Source organism: Eschrichtius robustus, chromosome 3 (genome assembly GCF_028021215.1).
Source record: "Eschrichtius robustus isolate mEscRob2 chromosome 3, mEscRob2.pri, whole genome shotgun sequence".
Taxonomy (NCBI): Eukaryota; Metazoa; Chordata; class Mammalia; order Artiodactyla; family Eschrichtiidae; genus Eschrichtius; species Eschrichtius robustus.
Window position 1 is genome coordinate 39401555 of NC_090826.1, and position 12278 is coordinate 39413832.

Genomic DNA, 12278 nt, shown 5'->3' on the forward strand with positions numbered 1-12278 from the left:
GCAGTCACCAGCTCTGTCTGCTTGCCTGCACTCCCCTTTCCCAGTCCGGGGTCTCCCGGACTCCTAGGCAGAGTGGATTGAGGAAGGGCCCTGAGCAGCCCAGGCAGGCAGAGGAGGGCTTGGGCTTATCAGATACGGGGGACAATGTGGCCTTGGCCTTTGGCTGTTAATGGGGCCAGGATTCTGGGAAGGCTGTGACCCCTCCAGCGCTTTCATTTTCGCTCTGGTCACAGGAAGGTTTCTGCCTGGGGTTCCGCAGAGAGGCTTTGTTTCAAATGCACCTGGGGATTCTCATCTTCCAGTTTAGACTTTAGCGTGGCCTGGGCTGATCTGGGTGCCTCGTGCTCATGGACACTATCTATACCCATTAAGTACAATTTGAGTGAAAGTGTTTACTGATGCATATTCTGTAAGTCTTTCTGTGCTTCTATACTTGGGGGCTTTTATGGAGCTTCTGTTTGTGTTTGTCTGGGTTGTCATGCAGCCTTGCTTTTTGTCCTTTTTTTGCAGGGGCGTTGGTTGTATTTCAGGATATCTGTGTGTTTATTTCTATGTGCGTCTGTGAACGTGTCTCTGTGTTTTCTGTTCTCTGTCACCATCTCTTTCTGTGTCCCTAAGAGGAGAGAGGTCTCTCTCTGGCCATTGTAGGGCCTTCTTTGCATTCCCCCCTGCCACCCCCTCCCACTCCTGGCACATGGAACAGTTAGAGTGAAAGGCCTGAATTGGAGACTGTGAAACCCCTCTCTCCTCTAGCCCGAGAAGCTTAGAGGGGCACTATGAACTAAGGGAGAGAGTCCGTGAGGCCCTGCTCTGTTAAGGTAAACCTCCCCAACCCTTGAGCCATGCTCAGAACTGGAACCTGTTGCCTGAGTTGAGTGCAAAGCCATTGGGCTGGCTGGAGTCTTCCATAAGCCCTGTGCCTGGAACTCCCAGTGGCCAGACTTGCAAGTGTGTTGGGTGAGAGGTGAGGCTTGGGGTGAAACAAAGAGGGTTGCTTAGCTCTTTTCTCTGAACATTCAACTGCGGTCATAGGAGAAAAAGAGGAATATGGAGGTGCAGTGAGAGGCAGTTCAGCCTTCACAGAAAATAGACACATGCTGGGGGCGAGTGTTGGGAAACAAGCGACAGAGAGACAGAGAAGGAAGAAGAAAGGGTCAGAGAACCAGATGTAGAGAACTTGAGAGGGGCAGACAGGGAGAAGCCATACAGGCTGCTTTAACTAGATTCTCAGGCATTAGGAGCAGTAGGAAAGAAGGAAGAGGTAGAGGACAGAGTACTCTGTACGAAGAGGGTCAGAATCAGGATCAGGGTGAGAAGAACACGCCAGGGCTGAGGAAGAGGGGTTGGGACTCCTAAGTCTCTTAACCCCTTCCCCAACTGGGACAAGGTTCGAGGCACGTATGTTAAATGCAGCCCCTCTGCCAGAGGTGAGGTGCCCTCTCCTCCATCTTGATGAGAGACTGCAGGAGTGGAGGGAGATGGAATGCAGGGAGCCACCTTCCCATGATTTTATTGAATAGTCCAGGAGAAGAAAGGTTAGATTCAACGGTAAAAAGGGAAATGTCTGCTGATACTGGGATAATTATGGCCTCTGGCTGGCTGCTTCATTGACTTCTGTTGCTGAATTTGATTTCATTTCTTTTCACTTGAGGAAGGTTGAACATTTGAATATGACCATGTGTTTGCCCTTAGTAAAACACTTTATAGCTTACATGGTCTCATTTTTCATGAATATGTCACTTCCAGATAGTAGGTTGGAACTTCAAGTAAAAGACACCAATTTGTTTCTCCTCTAGAAGAGAGAAAATTAAGTCAGCCAGAATTCATATCTGATGGTGTAGATAGATGAGATATTTCCACACCTGCTACTTCCAGGAGAAGCAGTAGATCCTTCTGGATTCTTCAGTGTGTCTTTGTGAAGGGTGTGTGTGTGTGTGAATTTATCTATGCTTATTGCTTGGTGTAGATGTATGTGGCAGAGGGTCTGCGTCAGGAAGAGCGAGACATAAGAGGATTGGGGAAGAGTGAGATGCATCCTTCCAGGCAGGGGCTTCTAGGGAGCTTTGGGGTCCCAGACCAATGACTCAGACCCCGGTTTCCCCGTGGGTCAAGAAGGCCAGATCTGGGCCAGATATAATTACTGGCCTTGAAAAATACTAGAAAAGAATTGTTGAGATATGTGCACCGTTGAAGGCAGGGGAGAAGGGAGGGTGTTTTGAATTCAGGACTTCTTCAGGTTGTGTGGGCTGGGAACCTGTTAATTAAGAGCTGGCAAGGACCCACCTGGGACCTGGACTGTAGGGAGGGGCAAGGAGAAGGCTGAGGGAATTGCACGTTTGTATGGTAGAGTCCTGGGACTTTTTTTTCTCCCCCAGACCAGAGAGGTTCTGTAAGTGGCTCTCTCCCACCCTCTGGGTGCATAAGGATGGGTGTTCAGTGTAAGTCGGCTTACCTAGGAGGGAGGCCAGCCTCCTGGGAGGAGAAATAGGCCATTCCATCTGGAGCGGCTCTTGTGGGTTCCCTGGCTGTTTGGGTGGATACAGCTGAGCCTCTGCCCCCGCAAGCTACAACGATCGGTGACAATAATAAGAAAATATCCAGGGCACACCTTCATGTCTCCAGGTGAGAAAAAAAATGCTAAGAAATCGGCTTGGGGTTCAGAGAGTGCTGCTGAGAGCGGGCAGTTTAAAGGGGAAGAAAATTGGCGAATTTCACTGGTCAATTTCACTTCATTTCGTTCAATTTCGTTCAATTTCATTCCTTTTCATCCGGCGCCGGGAGGCCTGAGGCCACAGAAGAGGGAGGGGGTTTTTCCGGGCAGAATTTCCCCATCTTGCAGATTTACTTTCTATGGCTGAGAACAGCCTTGATTCTCAAACTTTGACATACGTCTTTAAGCCAAGGCTAAAGGCAGACATTTTATTTCATTTTTATTTTATTTTATTTTATTTTACTGAAGGGTATTTTGTTTGGGTGATCGGGGCACATCGGTGAGCCTCTCCCCATTTCTCTCTTGCAGCCCAATTAGAGTGGTTAATTCTTTTCACCGCCGATTCCTCCCCATCTTTCTTTCTCCTGGGGCTCCCCGGACCACCCAGGAGCGGGAGCTGAGGTGGGGGCGGACACTTCCCCTCCATATCCAATTTGTTCTCGCCACAGCGGGCGCGTCTTCGTGGTTACAAAGCGCTTTTCCCCTGATGACTTTTTTCCCCTTTTCAAAAACTCTTCTCTCCCTCTCCCGTTCAACTAGCAACCCACCCCTCCTCCCTCTCCGCTCCGGTTTATTTAAACTTCCCTTCCTCCAGCGCCGCCGTAGCGCGCACTTAATGAAGTTGAAGGCTCGGTGAGCCCGGGTGAAGAGGGTTTGGAATCTGTTGAAAGGGGCGTTTTGTGACACTGATTGGGGCGGGGGTGGGGCCGGTCGCGGACCAGACAATGATGATCAGGCGGGTTTTCCTCTGCTTAGGGTCAGGCGAATAAAGGCGCCGACGCTATTTAAACGAGGGACCCGGCAAGAAAAAGGGAGAAAAGATTTGCGTGTGGAGCGTGCCTCGTAGGATTTCAAGCTTAGGGGGGCGGTGTGAGGAGGCAGATCGACTAGGGTCTTTATGGACCGGAGTCGGAGTTTAACTCAAACGCTGCGCATGCCGCCAAGAGAAGCGAGGCGCGTTTGGGTTTGCGCCTAAATTATTCCGATACGTGGTTCAAAAGGTTGTCTGGGTTGGGGCCTGGTGATGCATCCAGGAGGATCAACCGGGATGCTGAGACCGAGCTCACATTTGACCTTGGGGCTGGAGCTCTGAGATTTCCGGGGAAACGGTGAAAGAGAACTAAAGGTGGGCAGAGGTCGTACAGGATAATTCAGCGTCCTTAGCGCTTCATGTATCAGGGCATCTGAGAGCAAAACAAATGCTAATTGGAGTTTTGGAGCGGAATTATTCTGTTCTTTAAGGTCGGCATAGACGTACCAATATAGAAAGATGTAGGCAGGATTGAGATTCCCAGCTCTGGTTTAGGGAACGAATTTTTCCGCGAGCTAGTGGGTGCGGCGCAGGGCGGAGCGGGCACCGCCTCCTTTCATAGCGGAGAAGCAGGGCGGCCCGAGGCTGGGGCCGCTCCGGAGCCCCGGAGGCTTCGGACTGCGGCGGAAGGAAGGCGCTTTCCTCTGGTGCCTGCGCCCCCGGGCTGGACTGGGCGCCGACACCCTCGGGGTTGTTTCTGACCCTCGCTCGGCTCTCAGCTCCGAGTCCTGGGTGTCTGCGGAGCTCTCTCGTTTCGATCCACACGGACTCAGAGCGGAAGTCGCTCGTTGTCTGAGCCTTTGCTTTTCTCCACGCGTCAGGGGTCTGAGCCTGGTGCCCTCCTCCCGGCCACGCCAGCCTCCTCGCCGCAATTTCGTCCTCCTGAAGGGGGTCGACAGGACCCCGGTCTTCAGCCCGTACCCGCCTCCTTCCCGCCCAGTTATTCGGAGATGCTCGGCTCCCGAGGGGTACGCGTCAGACTCCGCACGCCTGGGCGGCTGGGGAGATGCTCACAGCAGCTGCTACAGGGGTCCTGAGCGTTTCGCCCTGGGAAGCCGGGGCCTTGGAGGTCTGTGCTCGTTTCCCCCGATGTTGGAAAACGCCTTAGGATGGTCTCACCTCCGGGGCACTTCTGCCTACGCAGGCAGAAGTATCTTGGGAATTGCGGTTACATGGATCTTAGGACTGGAAAGGGCGAATTATTGGGGGAACAAGACATTTAAATCAGTCCCTTCGATTCCTAAAAATCACCGCAGCCCTGAAAAGCGTATTTCAAACGATGTGTGGGTACTACCAAACAGTGTGTGTGCGGCGCGGTGGGGGCCTCTGAGGGTACCGGAGCGGGGCTTATTGTCCAAATTAATTCGTCGCCCCTTACAGAGGGCCCTTGCTTTGTGTCCCCTTCCCCAGCAGGTGTCGGTGCTGTTAGGACTCCTTGACTAGTCCCCCCATCTCATTCAGATGCAGATGTGCAGGTCCCGGCCGGGTGGGGGGAAATCACCTCTCCCCCGCCCCACACACATACCCTAGTCCACGCCTTCCTTCCGGGCTGCGTCTTCAGGGCCCTGCGGGCTCACGTCTCAACTGTGAATTCCTTGTAAATATCCAATCTTTTTGAGCTAGTTCTCCCTTCCCCACGTGTCACTCCAGTCAGAGAGGGCAGCTAGTGAGGTTATCGCTTAAACTAGCCTCGGACCCACATGGCAGGAGCCTAGAGGGTCCTGAGGACCGCGTGGCTCCACTTACTGCTTTGGAGCAGAAGCGACCAGACCAAGATTACACAGCGGAACAGCTGCAGAGCCGGCGAGTAGATCCAAGAACCTGGGCTCCCAGTACAAGGAGTAGGATTCCAGGGCTGGAGACGCTGGTAGGATGGCCTTGCGGACTGGACCACCCAACGCCCCAGCCAGCCATGCTTTGTGGAGCCCCAGGCAGGCTGGAGGATCAGAGGACCGTTCGGAGGGTCCTTTTGCAAACCCATGAGTCTTCGATACAGCAACAAGAGGGCAGATGGACTGTGTGTGAGGCCGCTTCTGGGTTCTGATGCCCCAGGCAGCAGCTCTGGCCTCTGATCTACTTACCCCATCCCTCCTCCCTCTGTTGACCATCTGAAGAGTGTGAGGCCAGCGTCAGGGCTCAGTTTGTGTGAAGAACAGTTTTCCTGTCTGAGGAGGTACCTGGTAAGGATCAAACACCAGCGAGTTAATTTGCCTCCAACCCTGGACATCTCTTAACTTTCTGGCTCCTTCGTTCCACTAATATTTATTGAGCACCTACTGTGTGCTGGACATTGTACTGGAGGTACAAGCAGCAAACACGTGCCTAGTGTCATTAGATGCAGTCTAATTCCGATAGTTGAGAACTGAAGAAAAGGCAAAAGAAGTGATTATCACCATATTTGAGGCTAAAAAAAAATGTTTGGTATTTTAGGGGTTAAGGATGGTAGCTTTCCACTTTGTGATGATGGTATCCAGGTATCACAGTCCATGTGTATGTGATTTTTGGGTATTTGGGGTCTGTGTTTGTGTATATGTTTGTGTGTGAGAGGAAACGTGTCTGTGTGGGTGACTGCTTGGGGCTGAATACTTATGTGTGCTAGCACATATATTTGTGACTGTATCACTGTGAGTGTGAGAGTGTGGTCCCTCCTCCTTGGGCAGAGGCAGAGGCTGGGGGGATGTGGGTGCAGAGGACTGGAGTGGAAGGGTTAGGAATGGGTCTCTGTGAGGGTGGGAAGGAGGCCTCAGTTTTGAGCCTCTTCCCTTATTCTTCTACCTAAGACTGAGACCTGCCCACCTTCTCCCTACTTCCTTCCCCACTGCAGACAAAGCTGGGATTGCGGAGCAGCCAGTGAAGGTGCTGAGCGGCACAGTGACCGGACCAGCAGTGGATCAGGCTAGCCTCCACCCAAAGCTCCCGCTTCCTCCCTAACCCGCTGGTGTCCAGTCCCTTTAGCCTGCCTTAGATGGGTAGATCCAGGTTGTTCCAGAGTAGCTAAGAGGCTCCATTGTCTGGGCTCTGACCTGCTCTCCTGCCTGGTGCCATGAGATGCCCCCGCCCCACTCCAGCCTGCACACAGGGACTTGGTCAGCAGTCCCCAGGTGCTTTGGAGTCTTCCCTTCCATTCCTAGGAAACTAATCTCCTGCAGCAAGGGGGCAAGTACAGTTTGTAGAGCCGGTAACACCGGAGCTTGCAAGGTTTCCAAGGCTAACATTGAATGGATGGGGAAACAGGTCTAGAGGAGGGGTGAGGATGGGGTTTGCCCAAAGTTGCTCAGCAGGATGCCAGGTGTAAAGTTGGAGCCTGCAGCCTCTATGCACCAGCATCAATAATTATTCCCCTAGATCTTTTGAGGGAACTAAAAACCCAGCATCTCCCCTGGTACTCTAGGGAAATCTTAAGTGTTGTCTGCACTATGGATGTTTCTGAATTCTCCTTTCTTCCCAGAGGCAGGACTGGAGGAATGTTGAGATCAAGGTGTGGGAGAGCAGACAATTATCCGGATAAATCAGGGCATGAGATAGGTTGCCCTTAGGTGAACGAGGTGGCAGTCGGGAGGAGTGTGGGTGAGCAGGAGGTCTTGTGCTCAGCTTTCCGCTGGGTCCCTGGTCTGGGGCAGGCAGCTGAGTCCTTCACCCTGCTCCAGACTGAGCCAAATTCCGGGCAGCAGCTTGGCTGTGAGGAAGGGGGGTGGGAATGGTCAGAGTCTGCCAGTAAATTGCCTCTTTCCCTTCAGTTTTCCTAGGCAGTAGCATCCTTCCCTCCTTGCTTCTATGAGTCTGTTGGCAAATCTGTCAGTTAGTCCATCCACCTGGCTACTCTAAGCCTTCCTTCCCATGTCCCATCAGAATCTAGACCTTTCACACACTGGAGAATAACTGAACAAAATCTGGATCATCTAGAACTGAGGTTGCCCTGGCTGGAACCATTCCTTCCTGGATCAGGATGGATGTGCTGGCCCAGCTTCAGGGCTTTGAAGGGTGTTGGTGGGCTGTAGGCCAGTGTGTGTGTGCGTGTGTGTGTGTGTGTGGCTGGGGCACACGCATGCGCCCACAGGGGCACATAGGAGTTCTGAGTTACACTGACCCCTAAAAGATACCAGGCTTTGATGGCTCTTTCCCCTCCTTTGCAGTCTTCACTTTAGCACCTACCCTGAAGATGATTAATACTGGGGGCAGAGAAGGGGAGGAGGGGAGAGGATTCCTGATTCTCGACACAGTGCTCTCTGTGACCTTGGGCCAGTCCTTCCTTCCCTCACTGAGCCTCAGTTTCTTTGTGTGAGAAATGAGCTGGATTATGTGAGCCTGGATTCGCCTTCCCCGTCTGGGGTCAGTGACTTTGCCCAGCTCCTCCCTCTAGTCGGCTGAGGAGTTCTTGCTCCTCCCTCAGCTATCACTCTGCAGCGAGGGTGCAGGATGGTACAGAGCTGGCCTGCCACAGGTTGTGCTGGGACTCCAGAGACACAGTCCAGGTGGCCACCTCAGGGCTTCCATTGAACAGAGGGGCAGGAGAGTGAGGGGCTTGGCTCCCTCCTTTCTGGACCCAAGAAACTTCCAACCGAGACCCTGTGACTTCTCCTCCCCTACCAGGCCCATAGGGGGTGGCCGAGTCTCCAGGTATGTCTTTGTCCCTGGATTCTGCATAATCCTATCTCCTTTGTGGACCATGTGGGTGAGTGTGAAGGTGAGTCACCATCTGGCAGCCTACCTGGCAGCCTGCTGAGCTCCCAGCCCCACCCATTGTGGCATCGGGATAGGGTGGCAGGGGGTAGGAGGCTGGCCCAAAAAGTGACCGGGAGCCTCTCCCGCAGCTCCCTTTGCTCCGGTCTCTGTTCACGCAGAGACCCCGCCCCCCTTTCTGGGAAGCGCTGGGTGAGTTCCTGTGTTTAGCAGGAGGTGGGAGAGGGGCTGGACGGACTGGAGCCAGTGTAGGTGGCCCGCGGTGTGAGAAGAAGAGTTCCAAAGCCGGGCTGGGAACCGGGCTGTGCTCTGCCTCTTCCCCAGTGTCCCGTCCCAGGCCAAACTTGAGAACTTCAGAGTGTGTGGGGTCGTAGCGGGAAGTACCCAAAGCCTGGGGGTTGGGGGTGGACCGTTGTCTCAGAGACAAGTCCGCAGAATGTGTGCCCGCAGACTGAGACCCAAGGCAGTGGGGAGAGGCGGGAGAGGAAGGGCCGGGCTCCGTGGTCGCTTCCCCTGGAGCTGGGGTTGGAGTTTCCCGGTGACTTGTCTGCTCTCCGCCAGCATCTAGGATTCTTGCTCTCAGATACGCTCGGGCACGCAGTTGAATGCTGTGAGCAGAAAGAGCCCCAAAGATGCGTGTAAGGAACACTGGGAAGCAAAGCACTTCCTGCAGGGCGAGGCCAGGGGCCTGGGTCCACGAGGCTCCCCACCTGAATGTGAAAGACGAGAGGTTCCTGAAACCCTCCCCGACCCGGATCCGAGCGCCGTCGGGGCCCTACCACCTGGGGGCGCCGCTGGCCCCAAAGTACCCGGAGCTTTTCCACCGCTTACCGAGGTGACCCCGCCCCGCCCGCTCTGACCCTCCGTTAGAGGCTGACTCTGCAAACCTGGAAGCTCTTGCTTTAAAGCGGGCCGACCCAGCGCTAAAAGGGATGACCCTGCGCTGACGGGGACGACCCAGCTCTGAGCGGGCCTGACCCTGCGCTAACAGGCGTGACCCTGCACTGACCCGGGCCGATCCGTGCTAAAGTGCTAACGGGATGTTCTTGGGCTGACCGGGGTGGCTCTGTGCTCTCGCTCGCAAGGCTTTTCCGCACAGATTAGGTGCTGAAGCTGTCCAGTCCTTGTCGTAGGTCCCCTAGCTCTGGCACCAAAACTGGGCTCCTCATCCCCACCCCCGCCTCCACACCGGTCGCTGCTCCATCCTTTCCCCCTCTGGCTCTATAGGCTGATTCTGGGACATCCGTTTGAAGAGAAGGCTGGGCTTGCCGTGAAGGTGGCTGATGGTGCGGAGGGGGGCTTCCTACAGGGAACTGATTCTGTGGAGGCTGGGGCATCTCGGGGGCCAGGGCTCTGAGCGCCTTCCTGTGTCTGTGCTCCCACCTCTGCAACAGTCCTCCCTGCCCTCCCACCCCTCCATATACATTGGCAGCTCTATCTTGGGGCAACTCCATCCTCTCCTGGACCCAGTGCCGCTCTCTGTGAAATGAAATGAGCTTATCACCAGGCTACCCCTCATCTGCTGGAATGTCCTTCCATATCCACTCATCAGTCTCAATTTGTTTCAACAAGTCTCTTATTACCTGCTTGGTGCTTGAGCATACAGTGGTGAACAAAACAGATGTTGTTACTGGCCTTAAGGTGGTGATGATCTAGCGGAGGAGAGGAAGAAACAGACAAGTGCATATCTAATTAAAACTGTAATATGGGCTCTGAAGGAAGATACCTGGGACTTTGTGAGAGACTAGCTGGAGGATGTAATTGAGGAGGTGAATCACTTCCCCACTCTGCCAGGCTGGAACCTGTTGGCAAGAGTGGCCATCACCCAAAACTCCATCCTGTTTGACTTTGCCTCCAGTCAACAGCTCTGACCATTGGGCTACCAGTCACTGCATCTGCAGGGAGCCAGGATCCCCTCCTGGTGTGCCATTGTCCATCCCCGAGAGATCCTTTAATACCATCAGGAGGGATTCACCCTTCATTCTGACACCCAAGGCATCTTCAGACCCCTTTTCCTCTCCTCAGGTCCTTGGAGTTGGAAGAGGCAGTCTGCCCCTCAAGAGCAGGGTATGGAAGCCAGGCTGGCTTTGGGATATGAGATCCCTTTGATTCCGAGATCTCTTTGCCCAGCATGGCATCTGGCACAATAAATGGTTGTTTATTAGAAGAATGATTCTAGGAGTCTGAGTCTACCCTTTGATGAGCCCAAGAGCCAGTGATTCTATGGTTCATGCGTCTGATTGTCCCTTCTCCCCCTTTCTACCTGGTTCACTCCCAGCTCAGGTGTCTCTTCCTCCAGGAAGCCTTCCATCCTCTCTGACCCCTATCCCCCAAGCCTGGTGTGAGATCCTGTCCCCGGTGCTTCTACAACGCCTGGTGCTTTTAAAGAACTTATTGTGGAGTGTTTTCTGCTCACTGCTCCACCTCCTTCACCAGACTGGGAACTCCTTGAGGGCAGGAGTTGAATCCAGTGCATCACTGTGTTCTTAGCACATGACACAAGGCCCGGCACACGAGTGAATGAATCAACCATGTGTGTGTGGAAGTGCTCCAAAAATGCGTCACATTGCTCAAAGCCAAGTGGAGTTAATGTTATTCAGAAGTTTGACCCTTCATAGAGCAGTAATGGTCTCTGGTGCCCTGTGTGGTGGGGGAGAAGTGGGCACAGCAGTATCCAGGGCAGGGCCTGGGGGCCCCTGAGCGGCAGTGTAGCAAGATAACCTGAAGGGAGAAAGGTGGCCTGGACTCTAGCTCAGTTCTTCTCCATGCTGAAAGGAGCTTGGGCTGGGAGGCACCCTCTGAAAGAGGGGACCAGAGAGTCACTCCCCGCCATCCCCACTCTCCCATGGTGCAGCAGCTGTCCGGGGAGCAGGTCTGGGCTTCCAGAATTGCACAGAGAAGATGAGTGCTCCCCGTCCAAGGCCAGAGGCTTCAAGTGCCTGTTGAGGGTGAGGATGGGGTGGGAGAGAAGGGAGTGGGCAAGAGGAAGTGGATTTCAAGGGTGTGAGACAAAGAGGATGACTCAGCTGGGACCCACAGGAGGTATCTTTCATCCGACTCCTCTTGTTTTTAACTCCTTCATGACTTCTAGTCTCATCTGGCTACCCAAACTACAGAGACCTAGAGGACAAAATGTATTGGTTGGAAATCCAGACTGAGCAGAAATAATTTCAAGAGAAGGGAACTTGGGGCCCCAGTGTGGGAAAGCACTAGTGCCTTCCTCCCCCTTTCCCCCATTTTCCTTAAGGAAGCACACAGTGTGGACCTGGACCAGGTTATAAGGGAGTAGAGCTAAATCAAACAGACAGTTCCTTGACCACTCATCTGCCTCCCATGCAGCAAACATTTACCAGCCCTACCTTGGTTGGGCATTCCCTGGCTTGGGCCCACTGTAGGGGTGGGTGTAGGTTGGGGGACAGGAAGGGAATTTATCCAATGTCCTACCCCTGGGCAAGCTCACAGTCTGATGTTGCTAGCTCTCGGTGCTTCAGCTCAGGGGCAAGGGACTTCTGGGAGGGGGAGAAGGCCCAGGAGACTTCCTGCAGGAGGTGGCCTTTGAGCTGGGCTTTGAAAGTCTGGGAGCATTTGGACAGTAGAAGTTTGAGTATGAGGGGAAGGCATCCAGGGCACTCCATCCTTTATGAGCAAGGGCATTTAGGAGAGCTAAGAGTGAGTTCAGAGTTAACTTAAGTGGAGAGGTCCACCCTGGACTCCTCTTGGAGTCACGAGGAGTCCCCTCTGTATTATAAAAGGTCCTCAAAGTCTTAGTAATTTAACAAATAAAGATTATTTTTCAGTCATCTCATAATCCAAATGTCAGATCAGTGGTGGTGGTAGTGGGTGGGGAGTCATTCAGAGACCCAGGGACTTTCTTCTAAGGGCTCCATCATTATCTAGGGGAGGAGTTCTTATCTTTTCTGTGTCCTAGATCCCCTTGGGCAGACTGGTGAAGCCAATGGACCCTTAAGAATAAAGATTTTTTGGGACTTCCCTGGTGGTCCAGTGGTTCAGACTCGGCGCTTCCACTGCAGGGGGCACGGGTTCGATCCGTGGAACTATGATCCCACATGCTGCATG

At 53.6% G+C, this 12278-nt stretch overlaps 1 long non-coding RNA gene across 1 annotated transcript in view; it reads left to right on the forward strand.

Moving 5' to 3' along the window:
- The first annotated feature begins 7983 nt into the window (after positions 1 to 7983).
- LOC137761053 (uncharacterized) overlaps positions 7984 to 12278 on the forward strand; it is a 135538-nt gene continuing 131243 nt past the window's right edge. Inside the window, exon 1 of the long non-coding RNA XR_011073388.1 lies at positions 7984 to 8138. This is a non-coding gene — a long non-coding RNA (uncharacterized lncRNA). The remainder of the gene's footprint in view (positions 8139 to 12278) is intronic.